Here is a 12,474-nt window from a genome sequence, read left to right as displayed (position 1 = left end):
CAGCTTTCTTTTATCACAACTACATTTTCACCATACACTCCCTCCGCATCAATCTCTTTACCACTTTCCTCATGCTCATTTTCAACATCTGCTTCACAACACTCTCCCTTTTCCTGTCCGCTTCACCACTCACAGCTGCAAACACTCATTCCTCTTCAATTAAAACCCTCCTCCTCTCACTTCTTTTTCACCTTCCACAACATTTTTACCTTCATTGCCTTCAGAAAAGTTCAAACAAACTTTGCACAAACTGATAATTTTTCACTGGACTCTTTTTTTACAATGTCTTTTCATTCACCTTTTTCCATTGTCACAAATAGCCAGCTAAATCACAGGAATTCCACAGCACAGCAAAATATGTCAACATATATATATACAGAGGAGAATACAAGCACAACAATACAATTGGACCAGTACAAATACCATGAGACAAAGAAGAGAAAAAGCAGCTCGTTCAAAGCTCATTCAGCCTCTCAGAACATTCCGGCTAAGGAGGAATGGCCCAAACATAAAGGGGCAACAGGATACCGGCCACAGAACAGGACAAGGCCCAGACACGCACAGTCTCACACATGTGTGTAAACGTCGCGAGTATCTTTACAGTACTCTTTTCCAAGATAAGTGGGAGGAGGCGATGTTTCACGTTAATCGTTTTCGGAGTCCATTTGGAGATTCACACCTCATTCACCTGAGGCAATGTTGGTGGGTAATTGTCTCCCCGTAGGGAGTCCCTTGTGTTGCAACTAGGATAATGCCAGCTTCTCAACTCTTTCCATAAAGCTGACATTCCTCAACCTTGGCGAATGCTGATTCACCCCTTCCTTTCCTGTTTTGCAAACACGGACCTACATTCGAGAGCATGATGACGAGGATGACACATGGGGAATCAGGACACAGGATGTGACAGCATTGTTCCAATGTTGTGGGTTCATGGTGCAGGGGCCTGCATAACTGAAATGATGATGTGAGTTCTAATGTAACCAAGGCTGGTAGCGGTATAAAAGCCATTATCCAAACATAGGTTGTTTGGTGGAGGTGTGAAATCCCACTTTACTGTAACGCAGCATGAGGATAATTAGCCAACCTGGCTGTAAAATCGGAAAGATGCACAACATATTATTCTGAAAGGAAGGAGCCGTATGTTATCAAGCCATGGAATTTGCAGTCTGGCCTAGTGGAAGCACTGTTAGCTTTGCGTGAAGAAAAGTAGCAGCCTGATGATATTGCAGTGTAGCATTAGGTGATCTGTCGTGGTGTGAAGTGAGAGCACAGGAGGTTTATGCGCTGCTGTGCCCGAAGTTTAGGTAAAGAAATTTGTTGCAATTTGGGGAAAGTGAGGACAAAGTGAGGAAATGGAAATGCTGCTGAGTGAAAGCATTGGGGAAAAAAAGGAGAACATCATGAAATTGATCGTGGAGTTGCATTGGTGGTTCAGTGGTAGAATTCTCGCCTGCCACGCGGGAGGCCCGGGTTCGATTCCCGGCCAATGCAAGATTGACTGGTGTTGCACTGTTATTTCTCATCTTTACACTGCATCTCTCTGCTGGTTACATGCAGTTTTCTTTGGCGAACACACATCAACATCTGTTAGCAACTCAGGCATTGGGCTTGAAAGTTCAGCTTCAGTTGCGTGGCTTGCATTGGTGGTTCAGTGGTAGAATTCTCGCCTGCCACGCGGGAGGCCCGGGTTCGATTCCCGGCCAATGCATCACACCTCTTTTGCATTCCTGTGCTCAGCAATTTTTCATTCCTCTCTACATTCTTACCACCAGCTTTCTTTTATCGCAACTACATTTTCACCACACCCTCCGCATCAATCTCTTTACCACTTTCCTCATGCTCATTTTCAACATCTGCTTCACAACACTCTCCCTTTTCCTGTCCGCTTCACCACTCACAGCTGCAAACACTCATTCCTCTTTAATTAAAACCCTCCTCCTCTCACTTCTTTTTAACCCTTCACAACATTTTTACCTTCATTGCCTTAAGAAAAGTTCAAACAAACTTTGCACAAACTGATAATTTTTCACTGGACTCTTTTTTTACAAAGTCTTTTCATTCACCTTTTTCCATTGTCACAAATAACCAGCTAAATCACAGGAATTCCACAGCATAGCAAAATATGTCAACGTATATATACAGAGGAGAACACAAGCACAACAATACAATTGGACCAGTACAAATATCATGAGACAAAGAAGAGAAAAAGCAGCTCGTTCAAAGCTCACTCAGCCTCTCAGAACATTCCGGCGAAGGAGGAATGGCCCAAACATAAAGGGGCAACAGGATACCGGCCACAGAACAGGACAAGGCCCAGACACGCACAGTCTCACACATGTGTGTAAACATCGCTAGTATCTTTACAGTACTCTTTACCAAGATAAGTGGGAGGAGGCGATGTTTCACGTTACTCGTTTTCGGAGTCCATTTGGAGATTCACACCTCATTCACCTGAGGCAATGTTGGTGGATAATTGTCTCCCCCTAAGGAGTCCCTTGTGTTGCAACTAGGATAATGCCAGCTTCTCAACTCTTTCCATAAAGCTGACATTCCTCAACCTTGGCGAATGCTGATTCACCCCTTCCTTTCCTGTTTCGATAACACGGACCTACATTCGAGAGCATGATGACGAGGATGACACATGGGGAATCAGGACACAGGATGTGACAGCATTGTGCCAATGTTGTTGGGTTCATGGTGCAGAGGCCTGCATAACTGAAATGATGATGTGAGTTCAAATGTAACCAAGGTTGGTAGCGGTATAAAAGCCATCATCCAAACATAGGTTGTTTGGTGGAGGTGTGAAATCCCACTTTACTGTAACGCAGCATGAGGATAATTAGCCAACCTGGCTGTAAAATCGGAAAGATGCACAACATGTTATTCTGAAAGGAAGGAGCCGTCTGTCATCAAGCCATGGAATTTGCAGTCTGGCCTAGTGGAAGCACTGTTAGCTTTGCGTGAAGAAAAGTAGCGGTCTGATGATATTGCAGTGTAGCATTAGGTGATATTGTAGTGGTGTGAAGTGAGAGCACAGGAGGTTTATGCGCTGCTGTGCCCGAAGTTTAGGTAAAGAAATTTGTTGACATTTGGGGAAAGAGAGGACAAAGTGAGGAAATGCAAATGCTGCTGAGTGAAAGCATTGGGGAAAAAAAGGAGAACATCACAAGCTTGATAATGGAGTTGCATTGGTGGTTCAGTGGTAGAATTCTCGCCTGCCACGCGGGAGGCCCGGGTTCGATTCCCGGCCAATGCAAGATCGACTGGTGTTGCACTGTTATTTCTCATCTTTACACTGCATCTCTCTGCTGGTTACATGCAGTTTTCTTTGGCCAACACACATCAACATCTGTTAGCAACTCAGGCATTGTGCATGAAAGTTCAGCTTAAGTTGTGTGTCTTGCATTGGTGGTTCAGTGGTAGAATTCTCACCTGCCACGTGAGAGGCCCGGGTTGGATTCCCGGCCAATACATTGCAGCTCCTTTCCATTCCTCTGCTCAGCAATTTTTCCTTCCTCTCTACATTCTTACCACCAGCTTTCTTTTATCACAACTACATTTTCACCATACACTCCCTCCGCATCAATCTCTTTACCACTTTCCTCATGCTCATTTTCAACATCTGCTTCACAACACTCTCCCTTTTCCTGTCCGCTTCACCACTCCCAGCTGCAAACACTCATTCCTCTTCAATTAAAACCCTCCTTCCCTGACTTCTTTTTCACCTTCCACAACATTTTTACCTTCATTGCCTTCAGAAAAGTTTAAACAAACTTTGCACAAACTGATAATTTTTCACTGGACTCTTTTTTTTTACAATGTCTTTTCATTCACCTTTTTCCATTGTCACAAATAGCCAGCTAAATCACAGGAATTCCACAGCATAGCAAAATATGTCAACATATATATATACAGAGGAGAATACAAGCACAACAATACAATTGGACCAGTACAAATACCATGAGACAAAGAAGAGAAAAAGCAGCTCGTTCAAAGCACATTCAGCCTCTCAGAACATTCCGGCTAAGGAGGAATGGCCCAAACATAAAGGGGCAACAGGATACCGGCCACAGAACAGGACAAGGCCCAGACACGCACAGTCTCACACATGTGTGTAAACGTCGCGAGTATCTTTACAGTACTCTTTTCCAAGATAAGTGGGAGGAGGCGATGTTTCACGTTAATCGTTTTCGGAGTCCATTTGGAGATTCACACCTCATTCACCTGAGGCAATGTTGGTGGGTAATTGTCTCCCCCGAGGGAGTCCCTTGTGTTGCAACTAGGATAATGCCAGCTTCTCAACTCTTTCCATAAAGCTGACATTCCTCAACCTTGGCGAATGCTGATTCACCCCTTCCTTTCCTGTTTTGCAAACACGGACCTACATTCGAGAGCATGATGACGAGGATGACACATGGGGAATCAGGACACAGGATGTGACAGCATTGTGCCAATGTTGTGGGTTCATGGTGCAGAGGCCTGCATAACTGAAATGATGATGTGAGTTCAAATGTAACCAAGGCTGGTAGCGGTATAAAAGCCATTATCCAAACATAGGTTGTTTGGTGGAGGTGTGAAATCCCACTTTACTGTAACGCAGCATGAGGATAATTAGCCAACCTGGCTGTAAAATCGGAAAGATGCACAACATATTATTCTGAAAGGAAGGAGCCGTATGTTATCAAGCCATGGAATTTGCAGTCTGGCCTAGTGGAAGCACTGTTAGCTTTGCGTGAAGAAAAGTAGCGGCCTGATGATATTGCAGTGTAGCATTAGGTGATCTGTTGTGGTGTGAAGTGAGAGCACATGAGGTTTATGCGCTGCTGTGCCCGAAGTTTAGGTAAAGAAATTTGTTGACATTTGGGGAAAGTGAGGACAAAGTGAGGAAATGGAAATGCTGCTGAGTGAAAGCATTGGGGAAAAAAAGGAGAACATCATGAAATTGATCGTGGAGTTGCATTGGTGGTTCAGTGGTAGAATTCTCGCCTGCCACGCGGGAGGCCCGGGTTCGATTCCCGGCCAATGCAAGATTGACTGGTGTTGCACTGTTATTTCTCATCTTTACACTGCATCTCTCTGCTGGTTACATGCAGTTTTCTTTGGCGAACACACATCAACATCTGTTAGCAACTCAGGCATTGGGCTTGAAAGTTCAGCTTCAGTTGCGTGGCTTGCATTGGTGGTTCAGTGGTAGAATTCTCGCCTGCCACGCGGGAGGCCCGCGTTTGATTCCCGGCCAATGCATCACACCTCTTTTGCATTCCTGTGCTCAGCAATTTTTCATTCCTCTCTACATTCTTACCACCAGCTTTCTTTTATCGCAACTACATTTTCACCACACCCTCCGCATCAATCTCTTTACCACTTTCCTCATGCTCATTTTCAACATCTGCTTCACAACACTCTCCCTTTTCCTGTCCGCTTCACCACTCACAGCTGCAAACACTCATTCCTCTTTAATTAAAACCCTCCTCCTCTCACTTCTTTTTAACCCTTCACAACATTTTTACCTTCATTGCCTTAAGAAAAGTTCAAACAAACTTTGCACAAACTGATAATTTTTCACTGGACTCTTTTTTTACAAAGTCTTTTCATTCACCTTTTTCCATTGTCACAAATAGCCAGCTAAATCACAGGAATTCCACAGCATAGCAAAATATGTCAACATATATATATACAGAGGAGAATACAAGCACAACAATACAATTGGACCAGTACCAATACCATGAGACAAAGAAGAGAAAAAACAGCTCGTTCAAAGCTCATTCAGCCTCTCAGAACATTCCGGCTAAGGAGGAATGGCCCAAACATAAAGGGGCAACAGGATACCGGCCACAGAACAGGACAAGGCCCAGACACGCACAGTCTCACACATGTGTGTAAACGTCGCGAGTATCTTTACAGTACTCTTTTCCAAGATAAGTGGGAGGAGGCGATGTTTCACGTTAATCGTTTTCGGAGTCCATTTGGAGATTCACACCTCATTCACCTGAGGCAATGTTGGTGGGTAATTGTCTCCCCGTAGGGAGTCCCTTGTGTTGCAACTAGGATAATGCCAGCTTCTCAACTCTTTCCATAAAGCTGACATTCCTCAACCTTGGCGAATGCTGATTCACCCCTTCCTTTCCTGTTTTGCAAACACGGACCTACATTCGAGAGCATGATGACGAGGATGACACATGGGGAATCAGGACACAGGATGTGACAGCATTGTGCCAATGTTGTGGGTTCATGGTGCAGAGGCCTGCATAACTGAAATGATGATGTGAGTTCTAATGTAACCAAGGCTGGTAGCGGTATAAAAGCCATTATCCAAACATAGGTTGTTTGGTGGAGGTGTGAAATCCCACTTTACTGTAACGCAGCAGGAGGATAATTAGCCAACCTGGCTGTAAAATCGGAAAGATGCACAACATATTATTCTGAAAGGAAGGAGCCGTATGTTATCAAGCCATGGAATTTGCAGTCTGGCCTAGTGGAAGCACTGTTAGCTTTGCGTGAAGAAAAGTAGCAGCCTGATGATATTGCAGTGTAGCATTAGGTGATCTGTCGTGGTGTGAAGTGAGAGCACAGGAGGTTTATGCGCTGCTGTGCCCGAAGTTTAGGTAAAGAAATTTGTTGCAATTTGGGGAAAGTGAGGACAAAGTGAGGAAATGGAAATGCTGCTGAGTGAAAGCATTGGGGAAAAAAAGGAGAACATCATGAAATTGATCGTGGAGTTGCATTGGTGGTTCAGTGGTAGAATTCTCGCCTGCCACGCGGGAGGCCCGGGTTCGATTCCCGGCCAATGCAAGATTGACTGGTGTTGCACTGTCATTTCTCATCTTTACACTGCATCTCTCTGCTGGTTACATGCAGTTTTCTTTGGCAAACACACATCAACATCTGTTCGCAACTCAGGCATTGGGCTTGAAAGTTCAGCTTCAGTTGCGTGGCTTGCATTGGTGGTTCAGTGGTAGAATTCTCGCCTGCCACGCGGGAGGCCCGGGTTTGATTCCCGGCCAATGCATCACAGCTAATTTGCATTCCTGTGCTCAGCAATTTTTCATTCCTCTCTCCATTCTTACCACCAGCTTTCTTTTATCGCAACTACATTTTCACCACACCCTCCGCATCAATCTCTTTACCACTTTCCTCATGCTCATTTTCAACATCTGCTTCACAACACTCTCCCTTTTCCTGTCCGCTTCACCACTCACAGCTGCAAACACTCATTCCTCTTTAATTAAAACCCTCCTCCTCTCACTTCTTTTTAACCCTTCACAACATTTTTACCTTCATTGCCTTAAGAAAAGTTCAAACAAACTTTGCACAAACTGATAATTTTTCACTGGACTCTTTTTTTACAAAGTCTTTTCATTCACCTTTTTCCATTGTCACAAATAGCCAGCTAAATCACAGGAATTCCACAGCATAGCAAAATATGTCAACATATATATATACAGAGGAGAATACAAGCACAACAATACAATTGGACCAGTACAAATACCATGAGACAAAGAAGAGAAAAAGCAGCTCGTTCAAAGCACATTCAGCCTCTCAGAACATTCCGGCTAAGGAGGAATGGCCCAAACATAAAGGGGCAACAGGATACCGGCCACAGAACAGGACAAGGCCCAGACACGCACAGTCTCACACATGTGTGTAAACGTCGCGAGTATCTTTACAGTACTCTTTTCCAAGATAAGTGGGAGGAGGCGATGTTTCACGTTAATCGTTTTCGGAGTCCATTTGGAGATTCACACCTCATTCACCTGAGGCAATGTTGGTGGGTAATTGTCTCCCCCGAGGGAGTCCCTTGTGTTGCAACTAGGATAATGCCAGCTTCTCAACTCTTTCCATAAAGCTGACATTCCTCAACCTTGGCGAATGCTGATTCACCCCTTCCTTTCCTGTTTTGCAAACACGGACCTACATTCGAGAGCATGATGACGAGGATGACACATGGGGAATCAGGACACAGGATGTGACAGCATTGTGCCAATGTTGTGGGTTCATGGTGCAGAGGCCTGCATAACTGAAATGATGATGTGAGTTCAAATGTAACCAAGGCTGGTAGCGGTATAAAAGCCATTATCCAAACATAGGTTGTTTGGTGGAGGTGTGAAATCCCACTTTACTGTAACGCAGCATGAGGATAATTAGCCAACCTGGCTGTAAAATCGGAAAGATGCACAACATATTATTCTGAAAGGAAGGAGCCGTATGTTATCAAGCCATGGAATTTGCAGTCTGGCCTAGTGGAAGCACTGTTAGCTTTGCGTGAAGAAAAGTAGCGGCCTGATGATATTGCAGTGTAGCATTAGGTGATCTGTTGTGGTGTGAAGTGAGAGCACATGAGGTTTATGCGCTGCTGTGCCCGAAGTTTAGGTAAAGAAATTTGTTGACATTTGGGGAAAGTGAGGACAAAGTGAGGAAATGGAAATGCTGCTGAGTGAAAGCATTGGGGAAAAAAAGGAGAACATCATGAAATTGATCGTGGAGTTGCATTGGTGGTTCAGTGGTAGAATTCTCGCCTGCCACGCGGGAGGCCCGGGTTCGATTCCCGGCCAATGCAAGATTGACTGGCGTTGCACTGTTATTTCTCATCTTTACACTGCATCTCTCTGCTGGTTACATGCAGTTTTCTTTGGCGAACACACATCAACATCTGTTAGCAACTCAGGCATTGGGCTTGAAAGTTCAGCTTCAGTTGCGTGGCTTGCATTGGTGGTTCAGTGGTAGAATTCTCGCCTGCCACGCGGGAGGCCCGCGTTTGATTCCCGGCCAATGCATCACACCTCTTTTGCATTCCTGTGCTCAGCAATTTTTCATTCCTCTCTACATTCTTACCACCAGCTTTCTTTTATCGCAACTACATTTTCACCACACCCTCCGCATCAATCTCTTTACCACTTTCCTCATGCTCATTTTCAACATCTGCTTCACAACACTCTCCCTTTTCCTGTCCGCTTCACCACTCACAGCTGCAAACACTCATTCCTCTTTAATTAAAACCCTCCTCCTCTCACTTCTTTTTAACCCTTCACAACATTTTTACCTTCATTGCCTTAAGAAAAGTTCAAACAAACTTTGCACAAACTGATAATTTTTCACTGGACTCTTTTTTTACAAAGTCTTTTCATTCACCTTTTTCCATTGTCACAAATAGCCAGCTAAATCACAGGAATTCCACAGCATAGCAAAATATGTCAACATATATATATACAGAGGAGAATACAAGCACAACAATACAATTGGACCAGTACCAATACCATGAGACAAAGAAGAGAAAAAACAGCTCGTTCAAAGCTCATTCAGCCTCTCAGAACATTCCGGCTAAGGAGGAATGGCCCAAACATAAAGGGGCAACAGGATACCGGCCACAGAACAGGACAAGGCCCAGACACGCACAGTCTCACACATGTGTGTAAACGTCGCGAGTATCTTTACAGTACTCTTTTCCAAGATAAGTGGGAGGAGGCGATGTTTCACGTTAATCGTTTTCGGAGTCCATTTGGAGATTCACACCTCATTCACCTGAGGCAATGTTGGTGGGTAATTGTCTCCCCGTAGGGAGTCCCTTGTGTTGCAACTAGGATAATGCCAGCTTCTCAACTCTTTCCATAAAGCTGACATTCCTCAACCTTGGCGAATGCTGATTCACCCCTTCCTTTCCTGTTTTGCAAACACGGACCTACATTCGAGAGCATGATGACGAGGATGACACATGGGGAATCAGGACACAGGATGTGACAGCATTGTGCCAATGTTGTGGGTTCATGGTGCAGAGGCCTGCATAACTGAAATGATGATGTGAGTTCTAATGTAACCAAGGCTGGTAGCGGTATAAAAGCCATTATCCAAACATAGGTTGTTTGGTGGAGGTGTGAAATCCCACTTTACTGTAACGCAGCAGGAGGATAATTAGCCAACCTGGCTGTAAAATCGGAAAGATGCACAACATATTATTCTGAAAGGAAGGAGCCGTATGTTATCAAGCCATGGAATTTGCAGTCTGGCCTAGTGGAAGCACTGTTAGCTTTGCGTGAAGAAAAGTAGCAGCCTGATGATATTGCAGTGTAGCATTAGGTGATCTGTCGTGGTGTGAAGTGAGAGCACAGGAGGTTTATGCGCTGCTGTGCCCGAAGTTTAGGTAAAGAAATTTGTTGCAATTTGGGGAAAGTGAGGACAAAGTGAGGAAATGGAAATGCTGCTGAGTGAAAGCATTGGGGAAAAAAAGGAGAACATCATGAAATTGATCGTGGAGTTGCATTGGTGGTTCAGTGGTAGAATTCTCGCCTGCCACGCGGGAGGCCCGGGTTCGATTCCCGGCCAATGCAAGATTGACTGGTGTTGCACTGTTATTTCTCATCTTTACACTGCATCTCTCTGCTGGTTACATGCAGTTTTCTTTGGCGAACACACATCAACATCTGTTCGCAACTCAGGCATTGGGCTTGAAAGTTCAGCTTCAGTTGCGTGGCTTGCATTGGTGGTTCAGTGGTAGAATTCTCGCCTGCCACGCGGGAGGCCCGGGTTTGATTCCCGGCCAATGCATCACAGCTAATTTGCATTCCTGTGCTCAGCAATTTTTCATTCCTCTCTCCATTCTTACCACCAGCTTTCTTTTATCGCAACTACATTTTCACCACACCCTCCGCATCAATCTCTTTACCACTTTCCTCATGCTCATTTTCAACATCTGCTTCGCAACACTCTCCCTTTTCCTGTCCGCTTCACCACTCACAGCTGCAAACACTCATTCCTCTTTAATTAAAACCCTCCTCCTCTCACTTCTTTTTAACCCTTCACAACATTTTTACCTTCATTGCCTTAAGAAAAGTTCAAACAAACTTTGCACAAACTGATAATTTTTCACTGGACTCTTTTTTTACAAAGTCTTTTCATTCACCTTTTTCCATTGTCACAAATAACCAGCTAAATCACAGGAATTCCACAGCATAGCAAAATATGTCAACGTATATATACAGAGGAGAACACAAGCACAACAATACAATTGGACCAGTACAAATATCATGAGACAAAGAAGAGAAAAAGCAGCTCGTTCAAAGCTCATTCAGCCTCTCAGAACATTCCGGCGAAGGAGGAATGGCCCAAACATAAAGGGGCAACAGGATACCGGCCACAGAACAGGACAAGGCCCAGACACGCACAGTCTCACACATGTGTGTAAACATCGCTAGTATCTTTACAGTACTCTTTACCAAGATAAGTGGGAGGAGGCGATGTTTCACGTTACTCGTTTTCGGAGTCCATTTGGAGATTCACACCTCATTCACCTGAGGCAATGTTGGTGGGTAATTGTCTCCCCCTAAGGAGTCCCTTGTGTTGCAACTAGGATATTGCCAGCTTCTCAACTCTTTCCATAAAGCTGACATTCCTCAACCTTGGCGAATGCTGATTCACCCCTTCCTTTCCTGTTTCGCAAACACGGACCTACATTCGAGAGCATGATGACGAGGATGACACATGGGGAATCAGGACACAGGATGTGACAGCATTGTGCCAATGTTGTTGGGTTCATGGTGCAGAGGCCTGCATAACTGAAATGATGATGTGAGTTCAAATGTAACCAAGGCTGGTAGCGGTATAAAAGCCATCATCCAAACATAGGTTGTTTGGTGGAGGTGTGAAATCCCACTTTACTGTAACGCAGCATTAGGATAATTAGCCAACCTGGCTGTAAAATCGGAAAGATGCACAACATGTTATTCTGAAAGGAAGGAGCCGTCTGTCATCAAGCCATGGAATTTGCAGTCTGGCCTAGTGGAAGCACTGTTAGCTTTGCGTGAAGAAAAGTAGCGGTCTGATGATATTGCAGTGTAGCATTAGGTGATATTGTAGTGGTGTGAAGTGAGAGCACAGGAGGTTTATGCGCTGCTGTGCCCGAAGTTTAGGTAAAGAAATTTGTTGACATTTGGGGAAAGAGAGGACAAAGTGAGGAAATGCAAATGCTGCTGAGTGAAAGCATTGGGGAAAAAAAGGAGAACATCACAAGTTTGATAATGGAGTTGCATTGGTGGTTCAGTGGTAGAATTCTCGCCTGCCACGCGGGAGGGCGGGAGGCCCGGGTTCGATTCCCGGCCAATGCAAGATTGACTGGTGTTGCACTGTTATTTCTCATCTTTACACTGCATCTCTCTGCTGGTTACATGCAGTTTTCTTTGGCCAACACACATCAACATCTGTTAGCAACTCAGGCATTGTGCATGAAAGTTCAGCTTAAGTTGTGTGTCTTGCATTGGTGGTTCAGTGGTAGAATTCTCACCTGCCACGTGAGAGGCCCGGGTTGGATTCCCGGCCAATACATTGCAGCTCCTTTCCATTCCTCTGCTCAGCAATTTTTCCTTCCTCTCTACATTCTTACCACCAGCTTTCTTTTATCACAACTACATTTTCACCATACACTCCCTCCGCATCAATCTCTTTACCACTTTCCTCATGCTCATTTTCAACATCTGCTTCACAACA

At 44.6% G+C, this 12,474-nt stretch overlaps 14 non-coding genes across 14 annotated transcripts; all 14 read left to right on the top strand.

The window, feature by feature from the left end:
* Positions 1 to 1,420: 1,420 nt before the first annotated feature.
* trnag-gcc (transfer RNA glycine (anticodon GCC)) lies at positions 1,421 to 1,491 on the top strand. The gene has a single exon. It is a non-coding gene; the product is annotated as a tRNA-Gly (tRNA).
* Positions 1,492 to 1,637: 146 nt separating this feature from the next.
* trnag-gcc (transfer RNA glycine (anticodon GCC)) lies at positions 1,638 to 1,708 on the top strand. The gene has a single exon. It is a non-coding gene; the product is annotated as a tRNA-Gly (tRNA).
* A 1,477-nt stretch (positions 1,709 to 3,185) lies between these two features.
* On the top strand, positions 3,186 to 3,256 carry trnag-gcc (transfer RNA glycine (anticodon GCC)). The gene has a single exon. It is a non-coding gene; the product is annotated as a tRNA-Gly (tRNA).
* Positions 3,257 to 3,402: 146 nt separating this feature from the next.
* On the top strand, positions 3,403 to 3,473 carry trnag-gcc (transfer RNA glycine (anticodon GCC)). Its single transcript has one exon. It is a non-coding gene; the product is annotated as a tRNA-Gly (tRNA).
* Positions 3,474 to 4,956: 1,483 nt separating this feature from the next.
* On the top strand, positions 4,957 to 5,027 carry trnag-gcc (transfer RNA glycine (anticodon GCC)). The gene has a single exon. It is a non-coding gene; the product is annotated as a tRNA-Gly (tRNA).
* Positions 5,028 to 5,173: 146 nt separating this feature from the next.
* trnag-gcc (transfer RNA glycine (anticodon GCC)) lies at positions 5,174 to 5,244 on the top strand. Its single transcript has one exon. It is a non-coding gene; the product is annotated as a tRNA-Gly (tRNA).
* A 1,477-nt stretch (positions 5,245 to 6,721) lies between these two features.
* On the top strand, positions 6,722 to 6,792 carry trnag-gcc (transfer RNA glycine (anticodon GCC)). Its single transcript has one exon. It is a non-coding gene; the product is annotated as a tRNA-Gly (tRNA).
* Positions 6,793 to 6,938: 146 nt separating this feature from the next.
* Positions 6,939 to 7,009, top strand: trnag-gcc (transfer RNA glycine (anticodon GCC)). Its single transcript has one exon. It is a non-coding gene; the product is annotated as a tRNA-Gly (tRNA).
* A 1,477-nt stretch (positions 7,010 to 8,486) lies between these two features.
* On the top strand, positions 8,487 to 8,557 carry trnag-gcc (transfer RNA glycine (anticodon GCC)). Its single transcript has one exon. It is a non-coding gene; the product is annotated as a tRNA-Gly (tRNA).
* Positions 8,558 to 8,703: 146 nt separating this feature from the next.
* Positions 8,704 to 8,774, top strand: trnag-gcc (transfer RNA glycine (anticodon GCC)). Its single transcript has one exon. It is a non-coding gene; the product is annotated as a tRNA-Gly (tRNA).
* A 1,477-nt stretch (positions 8,775 to 10,251) lies between these two features.
* trnag-gcc (transfer RNA glycine (anticodon GCC)) lies at positions 10,252 to 10,322 on the top strand. The gene has a single exon. It is a non-coding gene; the product is annotated as a tRNA-Gly (tRNA).
* A 146-nt stretch (positions 10,323 to 10,468) lies between these two features.
* On the top strand, positions 10,469 to 10,539 carry trnag-gcc (transfer RNA glycine (anticodon GCC)). The gene has a single exon. It is a non-coding gene; the product is annotated as a tRNA-Gly (tRNA).
* Positions 10,540 to 12,016: 1,477 nt separating this feature from the next.
* On the top strand, positions 12,017 to 12,095 carry trnag-gcc (transfer RNA glycine (anticodon GCC)). Its single transcript has one exon. It is a non-coding gene; the product is annotated as a tRNA-Gly (tRNA).
* A 146-nt stretch (positions 12,096 to 12,241) lies between these two features.
* trnag-gcc (transfer RNA glycine (anticodon GCC)) lies at positions 12,242 to 12,312 on the top strand. The gene has a single exon. It is a non-coding gene; the product is annotated as a tRNA-Gly (tRNA).
* Positions 12,313 to 12,474: the final 162 nt, after the last annotated feature.

This window comes from Scyliorhinus torazame, unplaced genomic scaffold (genome assembly GCF_047496885.1).
Source record: "Scyliorhinus torazame isolate Kashiwa2021f unplaced genomic scaffold, sScyTor2.1 scaffold_1547, whole genome shotgun sequence".
NCBI classification, from domain to species: domain Eukaryota; kingdom Metazoa; phylum Chordata; class Chondrichthyes; order Carcharhiniformes; family Scyliorhinidae; genus Scyliorhinus; species Scyliorhinus torazame.
This window is presented reverse-complemented; position numbering and strand designations above follow the sequence as displayed.